Genomic DNA, 24,700 nt, shown 5'->3' with positions numbered 1-24,700 from the left:
TGGCTACTTAATATGCACGTGAATGACACAGTCGTTATGTTCGTGTTCTTTATTCTTGATGATGATGCTGGTTGTGTTATTATTTTGCCACAGCATCGTTTTGTCAGCCCATTTTCCACCAATCAGGACGCTGCATACTAAAACCATGTTTCCATAATAATAATAATAATAAACAATAATAATTACAAGGTACTGATTATGAGAAATGAATGTTATCAAATGTTGCTATGGAATAAAATTACAGATTCCCTGGATGTTACATTTTGATGTGATGTCATAATCAAACTTAACGTTGACATGGCACACTAATAAACAAGACATTTTGAAAAGGGCACTTCATATCAAAAAGTTGCCAACCCCTGACCTCGACTATCTGTCCAATCAGAGTTTTCTCTTGTACTTTTGAATGAGCATGTTTCACCAAAACAAGTTCCTTCCCGAGGTTATTTTTACGTTTTTGTCCCATCCCAAAACCTAGTACACAAAACCTGAACTGCAGGGAACAATTTCTGAACAATTTGAGTGTGGAGCGCTGCAGGACTGAGGGAAGAGTGAGTGGAAAAAGCTGAATGGTGAGACCAACCGTTAATCACAACTAAAATTCCCTTTTTCGGTCGTTTTAATTGATCCACATTTGGGCTCCACTCAGCTTACTGACTGTTGAGTGTCAACTGAGGTTTCTGTGGCCCCTCCAGCAGTGTGTGACTGTGTGTGCGCGTGTTTGGCTGCGTATGTGTCCCCATGTTTGTCTATGTCCACGCCTGTTTGTTTCCATGGGTTTGTCAAGCCATGCGTATTTAAGTTTGTTTTTGTTAGCCCACTTAGCCCAAAGAGTCTCTAATGTAAATGTAAATAACTATTATTCAGAAGATAGTGGTCAACAGGTCAGAGAGAGAGAGAGAGAGAGAGAGAGAGAGAGAGAGAGAGAGAGAGAGAGAGAGAGAAATTTTAATCTCCACTCTCCCTTGGAAAAACTGAAGCAACTGTTTTTTCCCCATTCAACAACTGGGAAAAATAGGTTTCAATTGGCTCGTTTTAACTTATTACAGGCTCCTTACAGACTTCAACAAAAACACAAGTGGATTGCACACAAATCTGCTACTGATGGCTCTTCTTTATTGTAAACTAGGAGGAGAGACATCTTCACAATGAAGAGGTCTGCTGCATGAAAGGTTTGTATTTGTCAAATGACTCATAAGACAAAAACTGTTGCGACTCACTCATGTTTCTTTAACGATAGAATTGCCATTGTGCAAGGCACACAGCTTTGAGTTATACAACTGCTCCAGTGAAGCTGGTAATTGGCTAACCGTAGATTGTGTCAGTGTATGTGGCAGGTCCCAGGTGCAAATGTGTCAAACAACAAGCGAGCACTATGATGAATCACACACAGTCCACAACCTTACATAATGGATTAAGGGGAAATTGCAGTAAGGAGTGTTCAGTGTCCATAAAATTAAATGGATTCCAGCTCAATTCCACTCTTTATATTCTTATTAAACTACAAAATGCATAACATTATTCATGGTAGTTTCACCAGTCATAGTAACTACTAATTGAGAGAGAAATTGAACCTTTTAATGTTGATAGACCAAATTTTCTCCAATTAAGAATTCTAGTGATCAAGTGTTTTTCTAAAGAAAACAAAGCTAGAAAAAGTTTTACTTGTCTCCTATTTGTCTAAAAGTTTTATTTTGAAACTTTTACACTTCATTCTTTGTCTACTAGCAAGTTTCCGATCACACATTGATGGCAATACCTTCCCTCTGTGTAAAATTGTTTGGAAGAGAGATAAAGTAATTGCTATTTAATAGCGATAAGAACAGAAATAAACTTTTATGTCAGTTGGCTGATGTACGCTTTTTATCAGCTAAATAACATGTAATGTAATATTGGGATGTATGTACAAAAATCTGTAATCACTTTTTGTTTCTCAGAGACTGCTGACGAGGAAGTACAGCATTATGCTGTTGAAGGGAAGGATGTATTTTTCCAAGCCAAACGACCCTCTTCTACCCTCTTCTTTGCCTTTTATAGTTGAGGATCATCCTGCTCACTCACGCTCCTCGGCCCCAGGTTACATAATTAACTTGAGCCTGGGATACTGGAAACTGGCCGTCTTTCAGTCACACACACTGAGGCCAGACAGAACATATGTGCACATACAAGCACTTACCGCACATATTCAAATACAGTATCATACATACCATGTGCATGGACGTCAATAAAACCTCCCACATTCAAATACAGCAGTAGGATCTCCCTCACTTTTAAACACAAGACCTTTGTCAGGTCAGTTTCCGGGTTTATTCCATTCTACAGCAGATGAAGATGTAAATGAGTTCATAAAACACACACACACACACACACACACACACACACACACACACACACACACACACACACACACACACACACACACACACACACACACACACACACACACACACACACACACACACACACACACACACACACACACACACACACCTCAAAGAGTTCTATATATAGTCATCCACATCAAACAAATTGAGTTACACAAAGAATGTAACACATGGCCTAATGGACCGAGCATACACCTAATAAATGATGGCCTGGAGCTCTGCCAAATGTTGGATATTATTGTGTGTGTGTGTGTGTGTGTGTGTGTGTGTGTGTTGAGAGAGTCTGCTGACCCGAGGTCCAATGACTACCCTCACCGAGGGAATACTGAGGGCCCTCCGAGGGAACGCAAGGGAAGGAGGTGAGAGAGGGGTGAGGGCTGTCCCCGGGTAATCAGCAATCCTAATCTGAGGTATTTAGAACACTGAGTGTGTGTGTGTGTGTGTGTGTGTGTGTGTGTTTAAAAGGCACTTCGTCAGGGAGTTCCCCAAATGTAATGAGGTAGAGGGGCCAGGCTGACACATTAGCACACTTTACCCAACCTTCTCTGGTCGAAAACTCCTTTGCAAGCGTATCTGTATCCCTTTTATTTGCAAGTATAACGGGTGCACACGGTATAACTAAGGTATTTGGGAAAGACAAATTATGGAAGGGCGGAACAAACAAAAATTGTATCAACAAACTGTATCAGCCATGCACGACAGGGGGAATCTCTATTACAGTGATGTTTTAAATAACGTATGGGGAAAAAGGAGCCTAATATATGACTAGAAATCCTCAGTCTTTGCACATTGATGAATATGTTTAACTGAAGCCACCAAATGGAATATGGAAAAGACCATTTTTCATGAGGTGATGGTGAGGAGATGGTATCCGTGTCTGGTTAATAATAAAACATCCCACCGGAACACTTGTATTAGAAAGACTTCAACGTCTAGGCAGTTGATTTAAAAAAAGGTTTGGACATACCATGGGTAGGAAATATAAAAAGAAATAGCTCAGACAGGAGTGTGACTGAAGAAGAGTGAGCCTGTGAGCATCCTGTGTAAATGGCAGTACAATATCTGTTCTGACAGACCGATGACTGCAAAATGAATTTCAACTGCTTCTGAAGTAGATTCAACCTTCTTTTCTGTCACTTCTTTTTTTAATCAAAGCTCTTGCTCAGGAAGTAACATTGAAAATGTTTTTGCCTGAACAGGTTATTTTCAGAAATTAGGTTTACATTTTCGACTATTTAAAGTGCTCATATTATGCTTTTTGGCTTTTCCCCTTTCTTTAATTGTGTTATATATCTTTTTTGTGCATGTTATAAGTGTACAAAGTGAAAAAGCCCAAAGTCCACCCAAAGGCACTTACCATCTCCAACAGAAAATACTGTTCACCAACTGCTCCAAACAGCTCTGTTGTAGTCCAGCCTTTACTTCTGTGACAAAATTGCGTCACTTTGTTACACACATTATAATGCTCGCCTAGCTGCTAGCATGGCACACCCTCATACTCCCAGGGTTCGTACACCTTTTCCAAGGTCAAATTCAAGCACTTTCAAGGTCCATTTTAAAGCTTTTTCCAGCACCTTACACCACCGTAAAATATATACCAATACATAGTCAAAATCATTATTTAGTGTTTTTGTCACATTAAAAGACATAATACTATAAACAGCAAAAATTGTGTTTCGTAATAGCAGAAGGATCAGATATTTAAGCAAAACAAGTTTTATTTTTCAAAATGTATCACGGTCTAAGATATCTAACCTGCCCGAGTCAATGTAAAAACAATTACCCCAAACAAAATCACTCGACAGGTTCACTTCAATAACCCTGATTTATCACCTTCTCTTCATGGTTCATAACATAACATACAGTAAGACAGATATGGAGAGGAGCACTGAGTGAGAGGATGTGAGCCAAATGACATGCAGCTGGGTCATTCTGTGTCAAAATCCAGGAAAATCTTTAGATTAACCTTAGATTTTGCTCAAAGTTTATGCTACCCTTAATGTCCTTTCATAATTCCAAATCTAGGGTATGCTGTACAAACTTGTAATGGTTCAGTCATATTGACAGGTTAGTCTTCCAAACTACAAAGTTTGGGCTGCCTATGAATTAATGTCCAAATATTACTTCCCAGATAATGTGATTTTCAGGCTGTAAAACTGAAGTAAGTTCAAGGACTAAAAATATGAAGACATAGGATTTGAACAGAAATATTGTACAGGCCCTGATTTTGGGACACATTCTTGATATAGACAAGGTTTGAACAGTGCAACAACAACCTGTAATTCCATTTTAACCCAGAAGACCGACAGTGCACATGCACCTGCCTGATAAATAGCCTATATTAATTGAAAAAAAATAATTTACTTCATGGTCAAGACATACATTTATCTACTGGAATAGACTAGGCTACTTGTATTAGAGTCCGGATCGGGCCGAATTTTACTGTCCAAACCCGGCCCGAGCCCGACAGGTATTAAGAAATTTGTGTCCGAGCCCGACAGTTAAAATCTCATTTTTTTCCTCATACTAATGACACATGTAGGCTACGTTTGTTTGTGTGGAAAGACCGCTTTTGTTAAGCAACTGTAGGAAGGCATTCGGAAATGTCAACAGATGAGCGCATCAGCGTACAAGTGGCAACAAGTGTACGTTAATAAGCTGTTGCCTTATCGCGCTGATGTGACCGAGCCCGACCCGACCCAGACCATCATTTCTAAATATCTGTCCAAAGCCGGCCCGTCGGCCTCGGGTTGGGTATGCATGCCTTAATTTGTAGGACACTCCATCTGACACGATTTCTGTTCAGTAATCAACGATTGTTGTTAAGCACTGGGCTAACGTTTGCAGGTTTTAATTAGCGGGTAGTAATGTTACAGTTATTGTGATGTAACTTTGGCTATGTTCACTGCATATTCCACAAATGAACATGCCATAACGGACATGCAATATTAACATTACATTATCACACCAAGTACTCTCACTTCGCTAACCTGCAAATTCCTAGCTAGAAGTTACTAGCGTAAACAAATAGACGCTAACTGGCGCTAACGTGTACAGTAGGCTACAGTTGGCTTACTTGAAACTTACTTCATGTGACTGGAGAGCGAAGACTCGCCCATTGTGAAAAAGCTGCACGTCTTTTTTGCAGACTTTACAAGAGGCAACCTGTCGGCAGCGTTATTACGAATCCCACTATGGCCACGCCAAGACCCGCCCTTCAATACCATTTATTGGCCAGGTGTCCATGATGCTTACGCAAGGTAGCGTATCCGTGACCAATCGGTTATCCTAACCTCAACCTCTCCAGGTGAAATGCCTAACCCCAACCAATCGAGCTGCTTCCTAGGGCGGGTCTTGGCGTGGTGGCAGATCGCAGTCACACAGCGAGCAGGTTTAATTTTAGGCTCTCCAACATTTTATTTCTCCATTTAATAAACAAACTATTCAGTAAGTTAGGTATTTGTTGTGAAAGAAATACAGTTACCATTTCAAGCATTATATCCAAAATTCAAGCACTTTTCAAACCTTGAAAACACAACATAAAAATTCAAGCATTTTCCAGGATTTCAAGCACCTGTACAAACCCTGTACCCTTCTGACTGGCTTGTAGGGCTTACCTAGGTACTGCGCATGTGCGACTCCCAACAAAGACGAAATAGAAGTGGAATAAGTGAGATGCCTCACTCTGTAGCTAAAACAGTGATCTCAACACAAGAGGTGAAAAGAGGAGCTGCAGCAATGTGTAGTACAACAAATATATGGTGTTTTTTTTTTTTTCTTAAACTACATAAACCTATTCTGATATAACCTCCAGGCATGAAAACGGGTCAGGGGTGAAAAAGGTGATAAGGATATTACCCCTCTAGGGGGGTCCGTGGGCATGCTTCCCCGGGAGAAAAATTTACAATATTCCATATTTAAAAGCATCAATCTCATGCATTTTGAGATGCATTTTTTGCCAACCAACAGTGTAATATTTCAATATGCACTCATTAAAGTTAAATTTGACTGGCAAAACAGTTAAAGTCCTTCTGACATTACACAATAATAAAAGTCAATTTTTAAAGACTAAAAAGTTTTGGATCAATTTTTACCTCTTCCAACCATATGTTAAATAAAGAGTCAATGTGGATTTACATATTGCAATAATATCATAATCCTACAATGAATCATTGTGAAAACTAAAATGCACTACTTTGGCCAGGTCATCATCAAAAAAGCGAATTAGTACATTCAAGATTTTGTCCATGTTGATATTAGCTGCTTTATTTACATTTATTAAAAACGTTGCATTGTTTCTTTTCATATAGCTAGACGTCTAAACTCTGGGACAAGGCAGTTATGTTTAAATACCTGCCATGCTGATTCCAAACAGACAGCTTTGTCAAGGTAGTTTGGGCTTCAGATACACACACACGTATTGTTTGTATCACGGTCAGTCAGAAAAGGCGCAGTCGCAGTCTTAACGGTAGCGGTCGTTGCCGGTAACGTACTCGTATGACAGAGTGCATGGACCGAAGCTTTGTGACTAGCATCTAATGACTAGCAAGCACTTTCTTACCGCTGCTGCCGTCCAAAACATGCGCTGCAGAAGCAAGCACCTGGCTCCCTCAATTTGAGGCACCAAGTGCTAAACGGCCCCGTCTCCACCCTTTTCTTCTTGTCCTCCATTCATGCCCAGCGTCATTTGTTTTAACTACTTTCTCAACTAAAGCTACCTGTATCTACATGCTCCAAGTTTGATAAACTTTGCCTCCATTTTTTTTTAGTCGCACTCTGACATTTCAGCAAAGACCCGCCCTACTTTGCATCTGATTGACTAGAACTCGTTTCATTAGTTGGTGGAACTCGTTTCATTGGTTGGTGGAAGTTCGATGATTAGTTAAATCCATAGACAGTATGGTTAAATCCAGCGCATCAAAACAAATCCCATGTGGACTTTTTAATTTATTGATTTTTCTAAAATAGTCATGATACGCCAGAAATCAGGCACCAGGCCAAATAGGTCACCTATTTTGGTTTCAAAACGGCGAATTTCGCTGAAAGGTGAGTGATTTTCAGGTCTGAACCTCTAAATACAATTATGAACTTGAAAATAAGCATAGTATTATCACTTTAATACGGAGTAGTTTATACTGTATGTGCACTGCATGATTTCCTATTTGGCCCCTAATTAGTTTCGCATTGCCAGACCTATCTCCACAGTGCTGCGTCAGCGCTGGAGTATGGTTTGGCTGCACGAGTTAACATTCTGGTATAGGGGAAAAAACGCTCGGGATGTTTGTATTTCTTTAAACCAATCACAATCGTCTTGGGCAGCACAAAGCCCGTTAAGCGACAGTGCCCTTGCTAAATAGATAGAGAAAGGGGAGCCTGACATCACGTACCGGATGTCAGGATTTATACTCGCACTGTACATCCGGTTAGATGTCTAGATCCGGTTCCAGACTACCCCTAACAGAATCAGTTCATACTGAAGAAGTCTATCTGACACCCATGTTATAAAGTAATATTCCTGAATGCATGTGAGGAACCAGCAAGTATATAACTCAAAGCTAAGTTATGGCATACATGGATTGACGTTTTACTTTGAGATGCAGGGCACCCTGCAAAAGCCTGTTAATTTGGGCATGGAAGTTAGGTAACTGGCCTTTGCAGAGTGACGCCTGCAGAGTGAAAATATCAAAACTATCTCCAAATTACGGTTACATCACAAATTCTGTGCTGCATTGGACTGTGCAACACTGTGCTGTGTGTGTGACGGTCTCATTTAGACCAGATTAGGAGGTCAAAGGTTTGGTTCGCCCAGCTACACATACCCTGCCGGGGGCTCTTCTGGGCCAGGTTTGCCCAAACATGGTCAGAAATACTAAAGATAGACACAACATATTCCGGTTGACCTATGTGAAGTGTTTGAGAAGCTGCTGAATTTCATTTGAAAAGGATTTCATTGTCCTCAGATAAACTCAATCCACTGGAGTTCGCCATTTGTGCTGGCTCCTGCAAAATGGCACCATGGGGGTACTACCTGAGACAGTACCTAAAGGAGCCTAAAATGTTTCAAATAAATGGATACTCAATAATACAAACTCCATTTTGAAGGAAAATTGTAACATCTGAAAATCAAGCCAAAGATGCAGCCTTCCACCCTTTCTAGTAACTGCTGCCCATCTCAGAGGGGGACATGGGGGAATGAGGGATAGCCCAGCAAAGGAAGAAGGACAACACATTTAGTAATAAATAGAAGCTTCAGAGTTTGAAACAAGGGGAACTGGGCAGGAGGGAGTAGGGGTTGCTCAAAAATATGCAATTTCTCCCATTGCCCAAATAAGTACTTATTAAAAGAGAATTTGTGCCCTGCTGAGCTGCCGATAAGGCAGCCAAAAGAAAGGAGCTGTTAAAATAGAACATGTCCATATAGAGAGGGGAGCTGTAGGGAGAGGGAGCAGGAAGGGAGCAGGAAGGGGGCAAGGGTTAAATGCTTCCCCATGTGTGCTTTCCACTGGCGTAAGTCCAGTGAAGAATCCCTGACACGAGTCCCTGCTGACTGACAGCCCGAGGGCCTAGTCTGATCATGATTGAGCATCGTCAGCTGAACTATTGCCCAAGAAATTACAGCTTTTAAAAATCGGTTGCACATTTAAGTACCATGTTTACCCAGGTTTGAAAAACACTAATGACAGGAGACTACAGATTTTTTCATCAAGCTTTACAACTTCATTCAGCATAATCTCCTCAAAGCAAGGAGCTGTTGAATACAAGACTGCCAGAGAAAAGACAGAGGCAGAAAGAGGAAAACCTGCCTTGACAAACACCCCACAGATGTTGCTCCTCTCTGACACCACCACTGGTCTCCATAGCAACCCTGCTGGCCAGTAATAGCCCACAGCTCGCCTGGCTGCAGCGGCGTCATAAAGACGCACAAACAAATAGACCATACACACAAACCGGCAAATTTCAGACTGTGAAGGGGATCCTAATGTGTATTTATAGAGACAGAGGGACTCACTAGCCCACCCAGCCTAACCACCCCTTGGAGGCATTACCAGAGAACACACATATCTAAACAGACACAATCTACCCCATCATTAAAGGACACACACACACACACACACACACACACACACACACACACACACACACACACACACACACACACACACACACACACACACACACACACACACACACACACACACACACACACACACACACACACACACACACACACACACACACACACACACACACACACACACACACACACACACACACACCCTGTAATTGGCAATAACAGATAGCCGGGACTTACAGATCATTGGCTGATTTGTCTGCTTATTAAATATGTACACTTATTACATAGAGAAATCGATAATGTTTTTTCTAATTTTTCTATGCAGACACTCCGGGGGCCAGAGCCTGAAGCGAAAAGTTAACGTGGAAAACTCAAGCTTTAATGATGAATGGACTGATAAGCAGTGGCGCCTTTAGGCCTGGGTGTCCCCGAATGTTTTATGAATTGCCCCGGATCTCTCGCCCTCTTTTTTTTTTTTTTTTTTTTTTTTTTTAAAAATATGTATAATAGAATAAAAAAGCCCCAGAATGCAAATAAAAGAAACAAGTATTTTCCATGGTAGAACTGTAACTTTGTCCAGTATATTATTCCGAGGCAAATAGAACGGGCAGCTATGTGCGGGGTCTGACCAACTTGTAGTTTTTGTTGCTATCACCTAGCAAAGTCTTTATGTGAGGAAAGCTGTGAAAGGTGTAATTTCCTGAGGAATCATAGCCAAATCAGTCTGATACATTGATGCTATTAACACAAAGTTTAGGAGCGCAATACTAATGATTTTGTTTGACGTTCCGTTGACGTTTCCAGTCTATGGTTCAGACTCAAACACACGGAGCTTTTTATTCTTGTAATAGCCTATTATAACTTTATTTTTATCAAAATGTCACGACTCCTTCAAATCTCAGAGAACACAGATGGGATTGGTTATATTTTGAATGTGCACAAAGTTTTGAACATGAGCACAAATCTTGCTCAAACACATCTGAAATATTACAGTCCAGGGATTTATAAAATAATTAAAATGTATTAATGTATCACTGAGGTGAATAATCGTCATATGCACATTTAAGGAGGTTACATCCCCAACAAAAAATGCAAAAGAGGGAAGAGTAAATTATGCGTAGGTTACATGTGTGCTGACTCAGATATTAAAAAAGTAGATCCACAGGAGAATAATTAGTTGAAAGCAATACAGAATGCCAGAGAGCCTATTGCAATATATTCCATTATGTTTTTATATTTGGATTGTAATCTATGTGTCCCTTTACATAAAGATATTTCCAGCATACAATGACTCAGAAAAAGGTAGAAATAGGGGCATTAAAATTCACCAGAATGCAGGAAATTAAGTGTTTTATGCTCAAAACTTTGTTATATGTGTGTGTGTGTGTGTGTGTGTGTGTGTGTGTGTGTGTATATATATATATATATATATATATAAAAAAAAATATTATTTCAACTGAACTGGCATGCAACAGGTGAGGGATTGCTGTAAGGCCAGCTGGCCTTGTAGTGAGACAGCAACCGTTGTCTCTTGTTTGGCAAGAATACCAGGTGTGTCACAGTGATCTGAAAATGGCTATTTGTACCATAATTTGTCAAATCTGTCAAGCTGCTCTGTGATCATTCAAAGAGGTGTCCAAACCAGATTTCTGAAGGTAGGGTTAGAGTCATAGAGGCACGTTTGACCCATCAAGAGAAGTGTTAATCACTTTGATTTCTGACACTGTAATAATATTGTCTGTTGGACTATTCATATACTGCCTAGATAATGCATCTATCTTAAAAAAATAAAATAAAAATACACACACTATACTCAGTGGTATGTATACTGTATGCCTACCATGTGCAATAAACCCTGCCGACTTCACAAAATGCCTTTCCATGTACATTAACAGGAAATTATGGTCGGTTTTATAAAAGGTGACAGCAATTTGCAGTTCAAGGCAGGCAGTGAGTTGATGATTACGTAAAGGATTGAAAAACACTGAAAGCCTCTAAACTGTATATGTGGGAGGTGAATCTGAGTGTACTCACCAAGTGACAGAGGGACAGAAAATTGAGGGGAGGGGAAACACTGCAGGACTGCACTGGACCACTCTAGAGAGAGGGAGGAAAGTAAGAAATAAAAAAAGATTAAATTAGGTATGCAATTACATATGTACAATTTTAAGTTTTTTATTTAATGACTGAAATTTATTCCTTTATTTGTATAAACTGTGCAAAACAGCAGATGTATCCTCTAATTAAAAGTGCAACTGAAATAGTATTGTATCTTAAATTACAAAAAGAAACAAAAAATAAATTAAAGATTAAAGAAAGGCTTGTTTATTGCTAAGGCAATATGGTTAAATTTAAAGGATTTATTTAAAATGTAATAACAATAACAACTTTTTTTCACCAGTAATTTGCTGTTAAACGACAAAAAGAAGAAGGCAGAAGGGTATTTCACAACAACATTTAACGCAACAAAAGCTTACAGTGCTGACCCAAACACAACAATATGTCCCATCATGGTTTATCCGACAGTGGCGAGGTCCATGCTTTCTCAAAGTGAAGCTATTCCCCTCTGTGTCTTCAGCTGAACACAGTTGTACGTCCCAGTGCTGGAATTCTTTCCAGTGAAATAAAGTCACACTTTACACTGTTTAGCTCTCAGCTTTTTAACCGTGTTTAAGCCAGCTAACATTACTAGCTGTAGGCTAATGGCAGTCTTACATTACCTGCTGTATGTTAACTAGCATCATGCTATAGGCAAAAATTGCATCAAGATTAATTTTTGTTATCTCAACCGGTGTTAATCTTTAAACATTTAAATACATTTTTAACCAATTCACAATGCATCGTTAGAGCCCTATAAAATTAGTCAAGTCTAATTTGCAAACCTCCACTGTGCTGCTGACTTACTTCATTATTTATCATTACAGTATTATGATACTTGACTTTATGTCATCATAAAATGTTTTTTAATAGGTTATGATTGTTAAAAAGCATTATGATTTACGAGTGCTTATAACTATACTTATACATTGCTATAAGCAGATTATAAACTCATAAATGTGTTTATAATGCATTTTAGACAAAGTGAACAGCAATTATAAATTATGATACTTGATCTTATAAGTCATTATAAATAAGCTTTATAATGTATGATTACAATTATAAAACATGATTATTCACAAGTGCTTATAACTATGCTTATAGAGCATTATAAGCAGATTCTAACACATTGTAACTATGTTTATAATGCATTATAGAGACAGGCTTCATAGAAAGCATTACCGGAAGCTGCTTCCCTTGGTCAGAGAGTGGTGGAAATGAGCTGGCAAATTAGACAAACGGCACCACCTCCGCATCTGCTCTGTTGTAGCTTTTGAGTGGTAGGTCTGTACACATGTAAATGTAAAGTACAGATCGAGTCATAGGGGCAGACAGAGAGGAGGAGTGAAACAGGAACAAAGCTACAGATGGTAAGGATAATCCTCCACTTGGCAAGCCATCTTAAATCCTTATGTTCGAATGGACCGAAGACAAATTCCTTAACATTTCCTGTACTTAGTGATTCTGCTTGTGTCTCTCATCACCTCATCATCACAGCTCCATCTTGCTTTGTCCAGTGAAGGACAGGAACTGTGGCGGTAATGGTTTATTTATACAGTCACTTTGCAAGATAAACTTTGTCAGATAAGTGTAGCCAAGGCAGGATAGATTTCAACAACTAAGTGAGGGAAAGTTGCTGTTCTGCAGATTGAATTACATCTGGATTTTAGTAAGCTCGGTAAAAAAATGTATCCTGTGACTGGCCCATTTGTTCCGTTTTGCAGAAGGCTTATCATACAGTACATTTTTTGGATATATTTCGAAAAGGGTGAAACAATTTTCTACATTAACCTTTATCATTCACAAGGTTTATATATATGGACTACAATATTGCAACATTTACCAAATGATGTATGTATATACATTCTAATTTCAATATAAGTGAGGCTACTGAGGTAACAGAAAAATGCTTTTTCGGTGTAATCAAAAGTAGGTTCCATTTATAAGGTTTATTTATAACCTCAAAACCCTTGGCTCCAATTCCTCCAATTGGTAGAGAGTGCACTCGAGACAAAATACTGTACCTCCTGAGTTTATGTCTTAAACTCAAATACTGCTTTCCAACAATGCATGCTAATTATTATCCTGGAAACATGTGCCACAGTCATTTCCATTGTTGAAAATTAACACAAGCTCTCTGCCTATTACTTCCTGTATAGCCATTTCCTAGAGGAGGTTTTCTTTCCCAGAGGAACCATCTTTATAACTATCACATAACGAATTGCATGTTCATGATTTGAAAGCGCAGTCCTCTTGCAAAATGTGGACCAAAGTAGCACCAAGCATACTCCACGTTCTTAAAATATATTAATGAGGCGAAGTACTGAAAGGAAATTCTGACAGTACAAAGAAGATGTTCTTGAATATAGCAAAATGAACAGGGTTATAAATTAAACTGCTTGGTTAAAATACCATCTCATTTAGATTAAGGTCAGCTACTACTCACAATTATGTAATAATATGAACGTATACTGTTTCAGTTACCCTAAATGGCATTACATTCTTCAGAAGTAAAAAAAAACCCCACATAGTAGCAACCACTTTCACAATTGCTTCAATGGGCTCCATTTGGAGGGCTTGAAAAGATGGAGTGTGTAATCCTCTAACAAAGATGCAAATTGAAGAAACTGTATCTCAGAAACCGTGGATTGTTAATACAAAGAGCAGCAAGACACCTCATCAAGGTGTGTACAAGAAATATTAAGGCATTGAGCCACATACAACCATATTTAAAAAAAAAAAAAAAAAAAAAAAAAAAAAAAAAAAAAAAACAAAGACTACAGGGCTTTGGGGGATATGTGTGTATGTGTGTGTGTGTGTGTGTGTAATTTTTTTGGATAACTAAAAAAATTGTTATATTGTTTTGGATCACAGAAAATGATTTACTTTACTAAAAAAGAAATCAATTAGTAATCAGGAATGATTTAACGGAGTCAATATTTATGCAACTGGTAATCTCCCATTGATCCACTCAATATTGACCCTGGTCCATCCATCTTGTCTCTGGAGTCATGTGCCTCCTCTCGCTCTCTCTCGCTCTCTCAGGCTCTCCGTCCTCTTCATGTGGATGGGGCTCTCCCACAGTGGCAGCTTATGTGGCTCTAATATTCTACATGTCAAGTGGCCTCACAAGCAGAGAGCTGTTCATAGGCCTATCCAGCCAGGGGAGAGAATTTGTGGCACTAAAGTACGGTTAATGTGCTCAAATTTATTTATTTTTTTGAAAAGATTTTTTATGGGCATTTCTGCCTTTAATGATAGGAAAGCTCAGACATGAAAAGGGGAGAGAGAGGAGGAAGACATGCAGGAAAACAGTCACAACAGTCGGACTCGAACCCTGGACCTTCTGCATTGAGGAATAAACCTCTATATATGTGCGCATGCTCTACCAACTGAACTAACCGGCCACATCCAATTTATTATTTTGTTAAGACCTGTTGGCTTATTTTTTTGACAGCCTGTCCGGTAGCCTTCTGTAGTTTCTTTTTTTTTTTAAAGATTATTTTTTTGGGGGGCTTTTCCCTTTATTGGTTATTGACAGTGGATAGACAGGAAAGGTGGGAGATGACACGCAGCAAAGGTCCGCAGGTCGGACTCAAACCCGGGCCACTGCAAAGGACTCAGCCTACATGGGGCGCACGCTCTTACTGGGTGAGCTAGAGATCACCCCAGCACTAATAGTTTTATTAAAGGAACAATGTTTTCGTCACACAGAAGAACTATACTAGCAAACTAGAGCACAAAAGTGCAACCAAGGAAACTCCCAGCAAGCACCACTACCAGTAAAGTCCAGTGATAGACACACAATATCAAACAAATAAAGAAGGAATTTTGCTACCCAATAGGTTAGAGGTAGAGAACCTCTACCCTTTTTCTCTGTTTGTGTGTGTGTTTAGAGTATGGGAGTATTTTTAGAGGGTGGTAATCCAGGTAATAGCCAGCAGTGCAGTAATAATTCCTTTGATTAAGGTGAGACAGGTGAGAGGCTGGGTAATTCCACCCCTGCCTGCCAGATTTAAATGCTGTAAACAGTGGCAGCTCTACCATCATCACTCAATCAATGACAGCTCTACAGGGGAAACACACAGGGGTGCTGATTAAAAGGACAGCACTGTTAACACAGCCAACCACACACACTCCCACAGGTATCACAAGATGGGATATGGCAGGGGAAGTGACATTATCCATGTTACCTGGATTAGCCTGATCTAAAAATAACACAGCAACATTTTGCACACACATGCAGGAAAACTATGGTCATACAAGAAGAGTGACATGACTTTTAATGATTAGAATAATAGTGGCATCTAAAAATAATCATGCATGTGTGATATATAAAAGTAAATAACTACAATGACTAGAAGGGCAACAGTCACAAAAATGTCTTTGATGTGAAGAGAATGACTGGGTGGATCAAAAGCTAAAATCATATGTCCCCACCTCAGGAAATCGACCCAACCCATAGCCTGACGTGCAGCTCTCTGTGGGACTCAGTGTTGGCTGCTTTGCTGCCATGAACAGCACCTGTCAGGGTACCTAGAGGATAGCTCTCTTATCGTCCCAAAGTCAACTATCTTCCCCTTTTATATTGCTCTTTTGAGAGTCACTGTGAAGGGGACATCAAACTACACTTCTGTGACCAGAGGAGCACTCTTAGAAAAACCCCACCTCCTGTTCACCATGTGTCCCAAAAGATGGCAGGGTTTCTGAGAGGGTTGAAGTAGGGTCACCAGATTGGAAAGTGACGATTCTGTGGCCAGAGAAATGAAGCAGCCTTGTGTCTGTACAGCAAATATGAAGCAGCCGCCAGCAGCCAGTTAACATAACGTAGCACAAAGACTGGAAGCTCTGTTCAAAAGTAGAAAAATCTGCCTACTAGCACCTCGACTCAATTAACAGTTTATATCTTGTTTGTTTAATGTGGTGTTACAGTGGGTCATGTATTGTCTTGTCACTGTGAGGTTGTCGGGCAACAAGGGGGCTGTGTCACAAAAGCAGAATTTATAAATCCAGGATAACCGATAAAGTGAGGCTTGACCTAGTCTAATCTGTGCAGCCTGGCTTGGTGCGTTTCACGAAGATCAAGCCAGGCTGAAGTATTTCGGATAGATGCACGTTCACAGCTTTCCTTAACAGACCGCAAGGTCAATGACAGATTTACTGGTGCTAAAATGGGGAATACGCATTGTTCATAGTACTTTATACAGAGTGAGCAGCGGCTTGTTGTAGAAGTATGATAACTTGAAACACATTATTTGTAAAAAAGAAACACGAGTGCTGTAATCAAACAGCGAGTGAAAGAGTGGTACACGATCACGGACTGCCTGAATGCGTATATGTAGCCTAAAAATGTACATTTACTGACCACTGCACTGAATTGAATTATCTGTCACTCTTTTTCTCAGTTTTTTTAATTTTATTTTTTAATAGGATAGGTTTCCTTCTTTACATATTCTATGCTTTGCTCCCCATATGGACATAGAAAAGAAAGACACTGAATAAATTGGACTCTTAAATCTAGAAACTATAAAGATAAGTGATAAAATATAATGCACACTGTAAACATGAATGGAACAGAGTATTCAGTTATTTCCCCCCCGCAAAATATAAGGTCAAAAACCATTGAGGTGTCCTCTCACTGTTACCTGAATGTACAGCAGTCTACACTATATAGTTATTGGGTCAGTGAACTAAGACAATAAGGAGGATTGTACAATTAGGATAGGTTTTTATGATTGTACAATCCTCCCAAATTATAGTCCCAGTTTACTGAACAAGACAAATTGTGTGCTACGAATGCCAATGTATTGAATCCTTTATTGTTAAAGAATACAAAAAAAGATTAAACATTAAAATAATTTAAGGTGCATTGGTCCACTATAGAAACACACATGTACAGCACTTTATATATTGCCCTTAGTAACTGACTTCATTTAAAAAAAAAAAAAAAAAAAAACCCATATGGCAACTTTATCAGCCTTTTCTAATGATCTCACCAACTGCCATAATATACTCCACTCTGACGACAATATGAACAGCAGTCTTCATACAGCAATATAACAGTAACAATGACTCGTGAATGTCACGTGAATAATTATAAAAAATAATGGTCACAACTTTAAATAATAGCAGTACTTAAATAAACAGCAATATGCACCGGTTGTATTTTAATGCAAGCGGATAACAATAAGGGCGCTGACACACCAGGCCAATTATCGGCCGTGGGACAGTCTGGCAAGGTCAGTGACTCAAATCTGTTCGGTGTATCCCGTGCCGTCGTCCATCTGAGGGGCTGTCGGCGTTCATTTTGGCCGACCTGACATGTTCGGTCGGCGGCAGGGCCGTCGGGACTCACCCGGAAATGACAAGCGGAATGAGGTGACTAGGGTCTCTCAAAATCTGATGGCAATCTTTTAAACTGACCTTTGTCAATCTGAAATGAAGACAGATTTCGCAACTGCATGGCCTATTTCTCGCTTAAAATGTTTTCAGAAACACGTTTCAGTAAACTATTTTAGTACAATATGAGATCGTAACGGTCGCCATGACAGTCTGGCTTTGAATTTCCGGAGATTCGTTCGTCCTGCCAGCTGCCGGTTTTTATTTCTTGGGCAACAACACAGAGTAGCGCCCATTGGTTGCGCCGCATACGTCACTAGCGAACCAGTACATGAGAAAACTGGAAGGGACGATGGTAAACATACCAGATAAAGGAGGGATGTGTCGGTACACGATCTGTTCTGCTTGCACGATCCGTTCTGCGCATGCGTAAGATAATACCGTTTTACCGAGGACACAACCTGCACGATCTGTTCCACGCTAGCCTATGGCTAGCCTCCACCGGGAAGCTAACATTAGTTTAGCTAACAGCTAATTCGGCTAACCGCTAGCTGACAGCTAGATTCAGTCTAAAATAACGTTAAGTCAAACTTAATGGGAGAAGCAGGCTACAGCTAAATTAAGAGTTTACAGTAATAACAATAAAGACAAGTATTGAGTGATTGTATTTTAAATGAGCACAAGTAAAGTAGAACTGACGTAACAGCTGTTATATATGTTAACGTTTATTTTCAAGTTTTATTTTGAGGGTCTTTTAAAGTTATTACATGCTGTCTCAGCTAGCGGTTAGCCCAATTAGCTGTTAGCTAAACTAACGTTCGCTTGGCTGTCGACCGGAAGCATGAAACAGATCGTGCAGTGTCGTAAATCCTCGTACAAAAGCGCATGCGCGAACATTTTGCGCATTGTGCAGAACGGATCGCCCATGTGCAGAACCAAGGAGGTAAGCTGCGCTTCAGAACTCAAACCTCCAATGGCGCCATTTTGTTGCTACAAAAGGTATCACCTCCTGTTAGCATTCCACTGACCGCCATCTTTTTTTTTACGTCACTTGACTGCGAATAACTTTACATCTGAAGAGTTTAAAGACTATTTGTCCATTGTTTAATTCTAAAGAAACACAACAATGTATAAAAGGCTTCATTACCTTGTACCTCACGTTATGGCTCCGTAGCAGACGTTTTTGTAAAAATAGGCTAACGATTGTGTCATAACCAAGTGACTTACTGTCGCACAGTAGAGGAATTACCGTATAGTACAGGAGAAGCTCGCAGGCAGTTTTGACTTACATTAGCTGTTTAAGTTTAATTACGAATGTTAACTAGCATGTTAGTTAGCAATAATTAGCCTGTGCTTATGTTATCTCCTCACATATACCTACACTCTCCATCTCTGTAAGATTGGAAATGATTGAGATTTCTCTTGGCACAGCTACCAGAAGACTTACAACTTTCAGACACGTTGCTCACGTCACATTTACGTTGTCTCTGTCAGTTGGAGGCTGCGCAGTAAAGGAAGAGATCACCGGAAAAGTGCTTCTAATAGCCTTCACTGGTCTCCGTCCAGAGCAACGGGGTCTATTGGTCCATTATATATATATGTCAATGTGCAGAACGGATTGTGTACCGACAGGATGTTCCGTCACCAGCTGCCGTAAATTCCCAAAGAAGTGTTGCGCAATTTCAGGTTTTCATTTCATGGTAACTTAGGTGCCTCTGCTTTTGTGAAACTGAGTCAAGGCTAAATTGAGTCAGGATAACTGGGAAATCCCTGCTTAATCCCTTATCTTGGTTTTGTGAAATAGCCCTGAGGAAGTTACTGTTCCCGTTTTCAGTCTTTGTACATCACGTGTAACTTTTGGCAAGAAAGTGAAAAAGTGGATTACCCAAAAATATAAAACTATTTTTTTTAAATGTTTTAATGCCTCTCAGTTTTTCTTTGAGATTCTGTATCCGTCCTCATCTTTGCTACAGCTTGGTTTTCATACCAATTTTGTTTACTTGGCATGGGATGGGTGAAATAAATAAATATACTGTAGGCCACTACATTTGTCCAAATATTGCATAATCTGCAGCGGCAGCTGGTCCTATTATGTGCAGTGAACTGCTGACATTTATGAAAGCTCTTCCAATTCTCTTAAACACATTTAGCTAAGTATCAAATATTTAAAGCAACATAGGGAACTGTGACTTTTAACTGATCACAATGATAAATTGTATTTTCTGTGTGATTTGAAGTAAAATGTGCCTGGTGAAGAAATAGAAGAATACAATTGAATGTTATTTTTCTTACCATGTCTAATTACTGTACGTTATATAATAAAATGTCATACATTTTTTTTCATATAAAAGATACATAAGAAACGACAAGCCAACCAAAAGACCAGCAGTGGCTTGAATGAATTGAATGACTTGAAACGCTCGCTGTCTTCTCAGTAGAATGTGGGTGAAATCGAAATGGGAGGTAAAGACAAAAAGGAGAGGCATCTTGAGAGAAGCAGCGACGATGAAGGAAGAGAGAAAGGCAGTCAGACAAAGAGAGATATGCACACGCACAAAACATTTCACATACACTTTGACTTTTAAATTCTCGCTTTTTTCTCTGTGATGCTGTCAGGAGCCGACTCCCTGAGGGCCAAAGAGAGAGGCAGCCAGAGAGAATAAAATCCAGGCAGAGAGAAAAGGTGAGAGGAAGAGGTTTTTCTACTGAGTCAGAGAGTGAACATAGAGAGAACATTCTTTTTGCCCTGAAGAATGACGGAGGACTGTCTTTAAGAAAGACAATATCAGGCCTGGGTCTCTCTTCACACACAGATCACACACACTGGGAGAGCGCTTCTCCCCCTTTGTGCTGGCTAATTAGTGTATTACATTAGCAGTGATGGAGTCCAGGATCCAGTACTGTCACAGGGACATGTTCTTCACTACCAATAATAGGAATCCATTCAACCTCAGCTATTATACAGCATAATTTGCAGACTGCATAGATGAAGCCTCTGCAGAACACTGCCGCGCTTCAGTGTTGCAGTAGTTTAGACCTTTCCAGACTTGTAATATGTGTAAAATCTCTGTAATGCCAGTAAGGCTTTTTAAAAACATTCTTAAATTGTCACATAAATATTGCATTATAACTTTCCTCAAACTTGACATGATCATTACAGATGGAGATGTAATATTTGGCCTGTGGTACACAAGAGGGAGTGTGGCCCTGCTAGAGACCAGCGGTGACTTGGAAAATAATAATAGAGATAGAAAAGTTGTCTGTTCTCTCACAGGCTGAAGTTAGTTTGTGACTCTCATGTAATTCATATTGGCTTACGTGCTAATACTTACGAGCCAGTGATCCTCCCATGCTGGTTGTTAAACTGCCTACCTTCGCATGAGGGATTCACAGGAAATGAGGCATGCGTGTAAGTTGCTCTTCTGTTGGATTTCCGACAAAATAGATGCTCAAAGAGTGTTTGCTGCCCCCAGGACTCTGGGTCCTGTGCTATTAAACTTGCGGTTGTCACAGCAACCGCAGTGTTGCAAAATTACCAGGGACTGGAACTCTAAGGATTACGACTTTGCTTGATATGCACGTGAATGACGCGATTGCTACGTCTTTGTCTTCAGAGTTAAAAAAAAACAAACAAAAAAAAAAAAAACACTTTCTTTATAGCAGGGGTCATCAACTACATTTTTCCAAGGGCCAGAATTTTTCCAAGCAGACACTCTGGGGGCTGGACTTTCAAATAAAGAAAATAAAATTAATTTATACCTATGAACCCTATAACCCTACGAAACAACGTAGAAGAGGTGAAGTTACCCTGCCCGGAGGAAGCCCGGGGCCCCCGTCTGGAGCCAGGCCCAGATGGCGGGCTCGTCAGCGAGCGCCTGGTGGCCGGGTTTGCCACGGAGCCCGGTCGGGCACATCCCGAAGAAGCAACGTGGCAACTCCACGGGTGGCAGTGAAGGTCAGGGGCCTCGACGGACCAGACCCGGGCAGCAGACGCTGGCTCTGGGGACGTGGAATGTCACCTCTCTGTGGGGGAAGGAGCCGGAACTGGTGCGGGAGGTGGAGCGCTACCGGTTAGATCTGGTGGGGCTTACCTCTATGCACAGTCTCGGTTCTGGAACCATACTCCTGGAGAGGCGTGATTGGGAGGAACGGCCTCCCTGATCTAAACCAGAGTGGTTGTTTGTTGTTGGACTTCTGTGCTAGTCATGGATTGTCTATAAAAAACACCATGTTCGAACATAGGGATGCTCAAAAGTGTACTTGGTACCAGAGCACCCTAGGCCAAAGGTCAATGATCGATTTTATAATCGTTTCATCTGATCTGAGGCCGTATGTTTTGGACACTCGGCTGAAGAGAGGGGCGGAGCTGTCAACTGATTACCATCTGGTGGTGAGTTGGGTCAGGGGGTGGGGGAAGACTCTGGAAAGACCTGGTAAGCTCAAACGGCTAGTGCGGGTAAATTGGGAACGTCTGGAGGAGGCCCCTGTCCGACAGACTTTCCACTCACACCTCCAGCGGAGCTTTTCGTGCATCCCTGTGGAGGCTGGGGGCATTGAACCCGAGTGGACAATGTTCAAAGTTTCCATTGCTGAAGCTGCGGCGAGGAACTGTGGTCTTAGGGTCTTAGGTGCCTCAAGGGGCGGTAACCCACGAACACCGTGGTGGACACCGGTGGTCAGGGAAGCCGTCCGACTGAAGAAGGAGTCTTTCCGGGATATGTTATCCCAGAGGACTTCGGAGGCGGTTGCAGGGTACCGAAGGGCCCAAAGGGCTGCAGCCTCTGCCGTGAAAGAGGCAAAGCAGCGGGTGTGGGAGAAGTTTGGAGAAGACATGGAGAAGGACTTTCGGTCGGCACCAAGGTGCTTCTGGAAAACTGTTCGCCACCTCAGGAGGGGGAAGCGGGGAACCATCCAAGCTGTGTACAGTAAGGATGGGACACTGTTGACCTCAACTGAGGAGGTAATAGGGCGGTGGAAGGAGCCCTTTGAGGAACTCCTGAATCCGACTAGTACGCCCTCTATGTTAGAGGCAGAGCTGGAGGATGATGGGGGATCATTGTCAATTTCCCAGGTGGAAGTCACTGATGTGGTCAAACAACTCCACAGTGGCAAAGCCCCTGGGATTGATGAGATCCGTCCAGAAATGCTCAAGGCTCTGTGGAGGGGCTGTCCTGGTTGACACGCCTCTTCAACATTGCGTGGAAGTCTGGGACAGTGCCAAAGGAGTGGCAGACTGGGGTGGTGGTTCCCCTTATTAAAATGATGTGGTCCTGATGGCATCATCGGCCTGCGACCTTCAGCACTCACTGGATCGGTTCGCAGCAGATGTGAAGCGGTTGGGATGAGGATCAGCACCTCTAAATCTGAGGCCATGGTTCTCAACAGGAAACCGATGAAGTGCCTACTCCAGGTAGGGAATGAGTCCTTACCCCAAGTGAAGGAGTTCAAGTAACTTGGGGTTTTGTTCGCGAGTGAGGGGACAATGGAGCGGGAGATTGGTCGGAGAATCGGCGCAGCGGGTGCGGTATTACATTCAATTTATTGCACCGTTGTGACGAAAAGAGAGCTGAGGCAGAAGGCAAAGCTCTCGTTCTACCGGTCAGTTTTCGTTCCCACCCTCACCTATGGTCATGAAGGCTGGGTCATCACCGAAAGAACGAGATCAGGGTACAAGCGGCCGAAATGGGTTTCCTCAGGAGGGTGGCTGGCGTCTCCCTTAGAGATAGGGTGAGAAGCTCAGTCATCCGTGAGGAGCTCGGAGTAGAGCCGCTGCTCCTTCGCATCGAAAGGAGCTAGTTGAGGTGGTTCGGGCATCTGGTAAGGATGCCCCTTGGGCGCCTCCCTAGGGAAGTGTTCCAGGCACGTCCAGCTGGGAGGAGGCCTCGGGGAAGACCCAGGACTAGGTGGAGGGATTATATCTCCAACCTGGCCTGGGAACGCCTCGGGATCCCCCAGTCGGAGCTGGTTAATGTTGCTCGGGAAAGGGAAGTTTGGGGTCCCCTGCTGGAGCTGCTCCCCCCGCGACCCGACACCGGATAAGCGGATGAAGATGGATGGATGGACCTAATACCTATATTATATTCTTGTTCGAAATTTTCACTTTCTTACTGAATTAATGCTATATTTTTTTTTTACATGTATTAGTGTGAGCAAACTCCTAAAAAAAAAACAGAAACTCCATAATGATAACTGGCTCTTTAACTAGAAAATTATCTCAGACTAAGAGGCATTTCACTGAGGAGTGATGGTTAAAGTCTGTGATTATGGAAACATTGTTGTAGTATGCAGCGTCCTGATTGGTGGAAAATGCTTGCAGAAAGAAACGGTGGTTGTCAGGTAAACATGTCACTGTCAAAGAGGCTGAAGCAAAAAGTTGACTGGAAAAGCCCAGCTTTAATGATGAATGGACGGCTAAGCAGGCTATGCACTCATCATGTATGCCTCATTTGCAATGAAAGATGCTGTTGCAAAATAATACAACCAGCATCATCATCATCAAGAATGAAGAACTCGAACGTAGCGATCGCGTCATTCACGTGCATATTAAGAAGCCAGATGCATTGGTTTTGGTCTTATAATACCTCCATAGATTTACCGCACCAGAGTTTGGTTTGTTCAGCCAGCAGTGAGGTTCACAAGAATTTGTCAAAATTTCCAGATTCCCGGCAAACTAAGATAAACAGTTAGACCAAAAACCGACAGCTTTTGTTTTAGCTTGTTTGTAAAAGTTTGCTATTTGCAAAGTAGAGCTGTGTTTGCGTAAAACAGCGCAAACACAGCTCTACAAGTGGACAAGAGTGGACTG

At 41.2% G+C, this 24,700-nt stretch overlaps 1 protein-coding gene across 1 annotated transcript in view; it reads right to left on the bottom strand.

Moving 5' to 3' along the window:
- Window positions 1–24,700, bottom strand: part of plcb4b (phospholipase C, beta 4b) — a 95,415-nt gene that overhangs the window by 57,886 nt on the left and 12,829 nt on the right. The window contains 1 exon segment of the mRNA XM_028604949.1: window positions 11,494–11,556. The gene's annotated coding sequence lies outside the window, so the exon portion shown is untranslated.

Source organism: Perca flavescens, chromosome 18 (assembly GCF_004354835.1).
Source record: "Perca flavescens isolate YP-PL-M2 chromosome 18, PFLA_1.0, whole genome shotgun sequence".
NCBI classification, from domain to species: domain Eukaryota; kingdom Metazoa; phylum Chordata; class Actinopteri; order Perciformes; family Percidae; genus Perca; species Perca flavescens.
The sequence above is the reverse complement of the archived record's forward strand: the minus strand, read 5'-3'. Positions and strand labels throughout refer to the sequence as shown.